Raw genomic sequence first — 8,867 nt, 5'->3', positions numbered from 1 at the left:
GGGGGTGTTGTATGATTTCCCATGATATGTAGCCTAGTCTGTATCTTAAAACTGGAGACCAGCTAAACTGTATATATATATAGCAGTATACTGTGTCTTTGGATAGTATTAGCTAACATGCTAACTCATATCACAGGTACAACTATCTCAATGATTTCTTTGGTTAAGCAAAGTAGGTTAATTCAAACCACTTGGTTAAGCTTAGGGAATGATTATCGTTATAGACAGAAGTGACTAGCACTGACTGTTGGTAGGAGATGGGTTGCAAAGTACAGTCTCTGTTGCTAGAATCAGTGATGTCGAACACCTGCCATGCAGCCCAAGAGGTTGTTTGGACAAATGACCATTGCAGTTGTTTTTAATGCCAGGTCTCCATGTCTAGTAGTGCAGCAGTATATTAATTTAAACTGAACTGATCTTTACTGTTGGTCAAACAAATAAAGATGTCTTAGCATGCCATTGGCTTTTTGGAAGTTGTTACAATTTTTGCAATTTTTGCACTATTTTTGACATTTTATACATTAATGTGTAATCGATTAATTTAAACAATCGTCAGATTAATTGAAAAGAAAAATATTCGTTAGTTACAGCCCAAATTCAGACAGGTCTGGTGTTGTGCCCATTGATGGCTGTTCACTGCGTTAACTGCTTCTAGCAACCACAACTTACTGAATATGACACTGGACACTGTTGGGATGGATGGATACATCACTTGCTATTGGTTAGCACTAAACAAAATAGCCCCTCTACACCCTCTACTCCCACCTTTAATGAAAAATTAAAAATTTCACTTTAGGGGAACCTTCATGGCTCACCTGGTAGAGCATGTACCACATGGGTTAACTCCTAACCGCAGCAGCCATGGGTTCAACTCCAACCTTTGCTGCATGTCATCTGGTCTATCTTTCACTGTCCTGTCTGAATAAAGGCAAAAATGTCCAAACAACAGCTTTAAAATTTCACTTCGGTCTGACAATCAGACTACATCTTCTCAATGATGTTGCCAACATTTCTGCAAAACTAAACCCTTTTTTGTATCTGTAGCCAGAGCTACACGTGTACACAAGTATTTCATGTTAATTAAATTATTCCCTTTAGCCACACACTCCAGAAACTCCTGGAGAGACGTTTGTTCTCCCCTCAAAAAACAGCCAGCATGCTGGAGTTTATTTTTATCACTTACCATACTACACACTATATTGAATCCAACAACTCCTCCAACCTGAACAACCATATAGGTCGTTTTTTTCAACCCTCTGATACGACCCATTGGATTGTCTCCTGAAATAGCGTCCCTATGAAGGCAGGCATACCAGACTTTGGTTGTCATGGTTATAATAATAAATAGGCAGACTGTACTGAGAGTGGGGTACCTACATCTGTCACCATGGTCACTATGACAACGGTCATGGCTTGTTTATGTTTAGGTATAAAAACCCGTTAGGAAAAGATCACGATTTGGGTCGTGAACCAACGGTCAACTTGAACAGTCATGGATAATAGAAACAAGATCAACTGCTACTTTTACATTGGAATCAAACACCACTCTCCCATGTCATATTCCTGTGTTTTGTTGATTCATCCATTCACCACAACCTCCTCCTGATTTGGACTTTGTATCTCTTTTTACTACGTCACTGCACTTTTTGCTCTTGTCATAATTACTGTGACCACTAGATGTCGCCTAAATAACAAAACTTAACTATGGGTCATAATAACCTGCTGCACAGATGCCCTATGGGCTCGTTTTATACAGGAGGACAGTCTCATTGAATCTGTTGAGGCTACCTACTGTTACCATCACAAAAGGTCTTTGAAAAGGTCCAGGTTCCCATTTAAGGTTTGGTGCTTTTCCCAAACACATTTTAGCAATGACGACACTACCCTACAGTGCCAGATACCATGTAGGATGTCACATATTTCTGACGGTTATATGATTACACTGTTATTTTTTAACATAATGGAGTCACTTGCTGCCATCGGAAGCAAAGGTACAGAAGGTAAAGAACATTTCATGATGCTCATTAAGAGGCCAGGAATCACAGATAAACTTAACCTTCATCTTAAGAAATTACAGTCAACACAGACATACAACGAAAGGTCAAATCCAGCACCTCTGCCTGAGACATGACAGGAAATTGTACAAAATTATGATATAATATATTACAGGATACTAAATTTGAACACGATACCCCTGTGCCGTGTTGCTCTGAATGTCATCACTTCATTCATTTCCTTTAAGATTCTACGGTCAGGTTGTAATCTTCCCCTTAGCATTAGAAAATCATTAAGAGTTAATACCTGCTAATGGATTAGCTCGTTAATGACTTGGGAGGAATGAACTTCCTGGATCAGACCGGAGGGAAGGAAAAAAGGTTGGACGAAGGAGAGAGGGGAAGAAACTGCTCATCAAGCGTAGTTACATCAGCGGCGTCTCCCCTACAGCGACTCTGACACGCAAATGTATGTAATTCAACAGTCAAACCTGTGTTTTCCATGTTGGAAGTCAAAGAGAAACACGCAGGCAGCCAACCATTACGGTAAGATACAGAGTATCTGTCTGAGGAATGAAGAAATGAAGGAGGAAGAAACGGTGTAACAGAACATGTACAAGGCTTTTTTTCTGCAGGAAATGTTGGCTTTGACAGAACTGTGCAGCGAAATGGGAGAGATTTTGTAGTGGAAATTGTCTCTTTTGCTAATCCCATTTCATGCCAGCTCAATCCTACTCTCTGGAATATTCTGAAATTTACACAAAGCGCTGGAGGGAGGGAGGGAAAGATGGACAGAGGAAAACGTGGAGGTGAAAAAATAAATTGGAAACAGAGTAAGCGAGTGAAAGATTGAGGGACAGAAATGGGAATTGGGCACACGTTAAAGTGTGCTGGTGCAGTTTATATCGAAGTGTGGATTGGACATGGTCTGCGCAGTCTTAACCCCTGTATTTTCAATGGGAGCGAGACAATGAGTTTAAGCCTCTCTTACACTTAACATCATTCCCTGATGCCATGGTGCCTCTGCAGCTGAAGCCTTACACTCATAATCTTCTCTGAGTTTGAGCAGAGGTTCTAACAATGGTAGCAGCGCTCTGTCCTGTGTTTATCCTGCATTAGTATGGAAGTGGTGGCCATGTAAGAACCCCCCAGGCCTGCTGTGTTTGGGTGGCAGGGTGGCCTACAGATGAGTGAGAAACTCAAGTGTGTCCATGAGAAAGGTAGTGTATAGTTTCAGGGATGGTTTATGGGGCTGACCTTGACTTCTAACCTCTCTGTGAAAAACTTCCAAGCTCAGTGTTATATATATATATATATATATATATATGTGTGTGTGTGTGTGTGTGTGTGTGTCATGTTATGGAAAAATTTGAATTAGTAAAATTATTATATAGGTTCAACTAAAAGTAGAGCAATCAGAAGCATCATATTGCTTTATTAGCAAGCAATCCATTGTGAAATGCTATCCAACAACACACAAACTCTAACACAAGGACGCACTCATGTGCACACACAAACTCTTTACCCCATCGTCTCGTCATCCCACCACACACCAACCTCATTAGCACACTGTAAATGTCTTCTCTGGTGTCCTGAGGCAAATCTGCAGGTGTTATTTTCACCTCCATGTGGAAGAGTCCTGCGTAATTATACATTCCAGTGTCTTTCACACACACCCACCCACACACACACACACACACACACACACACACACACACCATTATTTACCCACCTGTCCTCCGTGTGCAGGTGTCCTGTAAACAGACCTCAGAAGGCTGCACAAATCAGAGATGATAACCTAGTTTAGGTTCAGATATTTACCACCACAAAATTTACCACACACACACACACACAAACACATGCACACAAATTTTAATGGATTAAAAACTGAGCTACGCCTCTGAGCCCATATGTATGCAAATAAACATATACAAGCACACAGGCACACACATATATGTACATACGAGGAGGAAGCTACGGCTGTGGATCTTTCTGGAGGACGCCAGCCCACAAACATTTATAATAAATCACAACACTTTTAGCTCTTGCTATGGGCTGCTTTGATGTTTGCAGTTTTTATCACCTGGTTTAGTACAACCCATCTGCGCAGACAAAGTTCTGAGGTCAGTGAAGTAAACATTTTCCACAATCATTTAAGTTGAGAAAAAAAAAGAAAAGAGACTGTAATTACCGGACTCCAGAAACACATAGTCACACCCCTAATAAGAAGTGGCATTAGAATGAAAGGAGAAAATGGTCTCATTGGTTTAAGTAAGGTAGGACAGGACACCTCCTGTTAACTAACTCAAGTGCCTAGACAGCAAGATTCAATTCTCCTGCATCAGACACACACACACACACACACACACACACACACACACACACACACACACACCTTCAGTGGTTTTCTGTCCGCCCACCCAACTGACTGACACATCCCATTATGTAGATGCTACACAGTAATGACCTGCAATCAACATGTGAGTGATATCGCTGAATGTGATGCAGGGCTGCTACAACACAGACCTCCTCAGGCCACAGCTGCATGATAGCAAATAAAACATCTCTATATCTATATCTATAATATATCTATATCTATCTCTATATCTATAAAAAAAAGAAATAATATATATATATAATATATACTATTAATATATATATAAAATGTTTCAACAAATGATATCAGTGAGCTTATACAGAGACACTATGAGAAAACAAGGGCTTTCATGAACATCTGTGAACAGGTACAAAGCAGAAAACTGTGTGTAGAACTCGCAAAGTTCCCACACTGTGTGACGCTGAAGTTAGAAGTGTGAGTTTTGACCCTGTTTTTCCTCCTAAGTCTGATGACAATCCAATCACAAAGCAGAGTCGAACTGTCCAATCAGAGGGCAGATGGCTCCATTGTCTGGCAGGTGTAGAAGATTTTCAAGATGGACGACAGGGCAGGGTCTAATGCAACCCAGGTGGGTTTGTATACTGTACATAAAAAACACCGTAATTATTTACCATTATCATTAAATACAATTAAACCCACCAAAATACAAAACTTTTCTACACATGCATACACTTGAATTTCTCATGTAGATTTATTTTATGAACCACAAACTTTGGAACTATTTGTGAACATCACTTTACAAGCTCCAAATCTTTTTGACACTAATTTGAAGCTATAGGCCAGAGACAGAGTCCCACTGTGTTCTGGAAAGCAGAAGATACACAATATATACACTTTGGGGAATGTGTACTTGTCACTGTAGCATATTTATAAAAGAAAATTAATTATACTTTAAAGTAGGTTACTGATGGCTGCAGCTTCTTTTTTTCCTGATATGTACACATGATGCTACGTGGAATGCGATTTTCAAAGTAAAAGCCCAGTTTTCTTCTATAGCTCTTCCTGGGTTTTTAGGCAACAATAGCTCTTGTATAGTCACTTACTATGAAGCAACACACTGTTTAGGTAAAGTTAATGTAAATAGGTTGTCACAATATTGTGTTGACAAAAACATAGAAGTTTGTTAATATAAGAAGACTATGGAAAGAATTGACTGTGTAGCGTGCTGCTCTATGAGTCATTTGATTGGTTATGACTTGAAGACAATGGTAAAAATGTCCATGGTGAATTTCTAGGATCAGTTTATTTGCTAAACTAATTTCAAGCTACTTTCGTTGAACTCCGTACTAGCTCCCTCAGGTGACATCTTACTAGATGAAGTGGATAAAGAGGCCGAAGCTTTCAGATATGGTTTGCTGCAATTTGCCATGTGAACCTCTGAGCACATTAGTGTGAGAGAACAATCAGCCTCTGGCCACACTCTTCTCCTCACACTCCACAGTGCCCCCCTCCCCACACACACACACACACACACACACACAAAAGGATTCTCTCCACAAACACACACATGTGCACCCTTGTAATTCCAACAGGAGCTCTTGCCTCTTTGCAGTATCTCAGCCACTGTTATCTCTGTATCCACATGTTCTCTGTCCCCCTCTCTCTAGGATCATTGGCTGTCTGTCAAATGATACCAAACTCGGGGATCACACAAACACAAACATACACACATAGACTGGGATCAGAGATTTGCTGGACTTTCTGTTAATCTGCAGCACTCCACGCCACTGTCAGTCCATTTGGCCAGGTGGTGGCTGATGCTCTGAGTGACTGGGTGGACGGCGAATAGATAGGTGGGCGCACCTGTCAGTCAGTCAGAGTGTAGATCTCCTCAGGCTGGCTGCTGACTGACTGAAACAGGGCAGTATACATACTGTACAGTGTAATGGACTAACTGCCCGGCTAAGTGGCTGTCTCACCTGGTGACTGATGGAGTAATAAAACTTGAAGACAAGAAAATTAAAGATGTCCTGTGTATGTTTTTTTTTTTTTTTTAAGACAAAGTTATGTAAGCACCTGGTACTAAGATTTACCTTTGACAATATCTGACAACGCCACCTCCCGCTAAGGGGCAGGAGGAACCCTTAAACCTTTAACATCTCCCGTACAAGTTGTGACCCACTCTGACTTCCCCGAACAGGAACAATTTACCAGAGGCGTATCTTGTGTAAAAGTTAAGTTGGTTTTATTACAATAGATAAATAAAATTTCCATAAAATATAGGCATGAGGCAATAAGAAACGAACAATTCCGCTGATGGTTCAATCAATCAGTTCTCTTCACAATAAGGGCGGGTCGGCTCTACACAGCAACAATAAAAATGACTGTGGGAGACAGAAGAGGGAGACAACAGAGATACCACCACACACATGCACTACACATTAAATAGCATTACACACTTAAACTCTTTAGATTTATCACAATGGAATACATGCAGTGTCACGACAACTATACACACCACTACAGAGTGTCACCCGTGCGGTCCCACCACAGGAAGGGGGCTGTTTGTTGATGCAGACCCGGCCTTTCACAAAGTCAAACTGTAGATACGAAGAGAACAAACATAAGCTTTCATCACCATCCAAAATGACTACCATACAATACAGCAATCATGCTAGAAAATACTAAATGCCTCAAGCCTACAAATCAAAATAAACAACAAAAAAATGCAAATTAACAGTAGAAAACAGTGGCTGGCCTGGTCCTTTAAAGAAAACACAGAAATGCATTAGTTACCAGGCCAAGGTTCAATATATTGCACATGAGTAAAACACTAAAAAAGTAATAAAAATATAAGCCTACTTTGCAAAGGTACACAAACTCCCATAATTAAATAATGCAGGAGTGAGGAGAAATCCAGTGCATCACTATTAGAAAAAGGAAAACACAGTAATAAATACTACAATCTAAAAAATACATTACAATAAACACATGTATATTTGTTTACCAGTCTCTGTGCACCTCTGCCACAGTGGGCGTCAATGGCCACGTCAATCCTGAACTGAAACATAAATAAAATATATTTAACATAACTCTCAGGTGACGTTACCATGTCCACACAGGTTAAAATACAACACAAAGAGCGTCGGAGCGCACGGGCATGTGGCCACACAGGTGAGACAGACAAAAGGCCAGCACGAGCCCGAGCCACTCATTATCAAAAACGTTAAAACTACTGAGCATTATCGTCAGCTTCGCTGCCTCACCCTGACGGACCCCCTCGTGTCTGCCTGTCACCCCGTATGAGAGGGAGAACCAAGTCGGGAGGAAAGGGGTTTTCCACTGAGGCAACCAGCGTTTTATCACTTCCTGATTGACACCCGGTCACATGACCGCAGACGACCAGTCATGTGACCAAGTATCAATGACAAGTGTCACATTTTCCTACAGTTACATTTAGATTAAAACCAAAACAGTGAGCTTAAAGAAGTTAAAACGCTCTGTGGAGCTGGGGGGAACTGTAGAGTTGTATGATAACGCTCATTAGCAACCCCTTTCATATCACCTGTAGTCATTTAACCTATTGTTCATATAAAAAAATGAATGCGTAATACTGATCCTGAACCTAAATTATAACAAAGTGCTTACCCTCTGAGGTCTAAGGGCATTTTCTCGATTTCTACATTATTTCTAAAATTCACTTTTTAAAGGGTTCTTGTTATTTTCAGAACAATCTCAGCTATTTCTATAATGTGGCCCATTTTGGTCGTAGAGAAATGTGCAAAGAGATAATTTGGGCCAAATATCTCGTGAAAACATGATGTGGATGAAGTGTTGTGGTGCTTGAAATGGGTTTACCAAAGTCTATAGGTTCATAAAACTAGTGAAACATATGAGATAACAGTCTCCACCATTTTTATAATAAACAATCAACACAATAAACACATTATAAAAACTGAACAGCTGCAACACCTCCTTTTCTCTTTCTCTCCCTCTATCCAGCCTTTCCCACTTATGTCTCCAATGTCGTCTCTCACCGTGTGCATGCTCATTGACTTGAGTCGCAGAGATTGACGTTGAGTAGCGTCACATGACCAGTGCCATGAAGGCTAGAAACACTGCGCTGATTAAAATAGAAACAATCAAAATCAAAGTCAAAATTTAACAATTCTCAATCATTTGTAGGTTATACGTCCGGGTTCAGACAGGACTGCAGACACCTGAGCTTTGTAAAAGGGTCCTTCACATCCATGACACTTCTGTGTCACTGAGCAGTGAGTTCTGCTGAGTGATGGTAATTTGCAGGCAGAGAAGTGGCTGACTGTGTTTATGAACGCTGACACTTAAAGACAACAGCGGCAACGTCCGTCAGTTGAGCTGAGTTGGAACAGACAGCGAGTGGCAATGTGATCTCAATCTCTTGTTTGTTCATCCAATCAAGAAACAAAAGGCAGCCATCTTATCCATGTGGGAACAAGACAATGTGGACGCCAAATCCTGCATGTGTGAATGTGTCCAGTGTTGACTGTCTTGGC

The 8,867-nt window shown here is 40.7% G+C and overlaps 1 long non-coding RNA gene across 1 annotated transcript; it reads right to left on the bottom strand.

Annotated features, from left to right (window-relative positions):
* Window positions 1–7,069: 7,069 nt before the first annotated feature.
* Window positions 7,070–7,365, bottom strand: LOC111226521. The gene is made up of 3 exons (XR_002665312.1): window positions 7,340–7,365; window positions 7,195–7,259; window positions 7,070–7,096 (listed from the first exon to the last, which is right to left on the bottom strand). It is a non-coding gene; the product is annotated as an uncharacterized LOC111226521 (long non-coding RNA).
* Between the last annotated feature and the right edge of the window lie 1,502 nt (window positions 7,366–8,867).

Source organism: Seriola dumerili, unplaced genomic scaffold, assembly GCF_002260705.1.
Source record: "Seriola dumerili isolate Sdu_G_001 unplaced genomic scaffold, Sdu_1.0 BDQW01000161.1, whole genome shotgun sequence".
Classification (NCBI taxonomy): Eukaryota; Metazoa; Chordata; class Actinopteri; order Carangiformes; family Carangidae; genus Seriola; species Seriola dumerili.
Note: the sequence above shows the minus strand (reverse complement) of the source record. Positions and strands in the feature narration are given on the sequence as shown.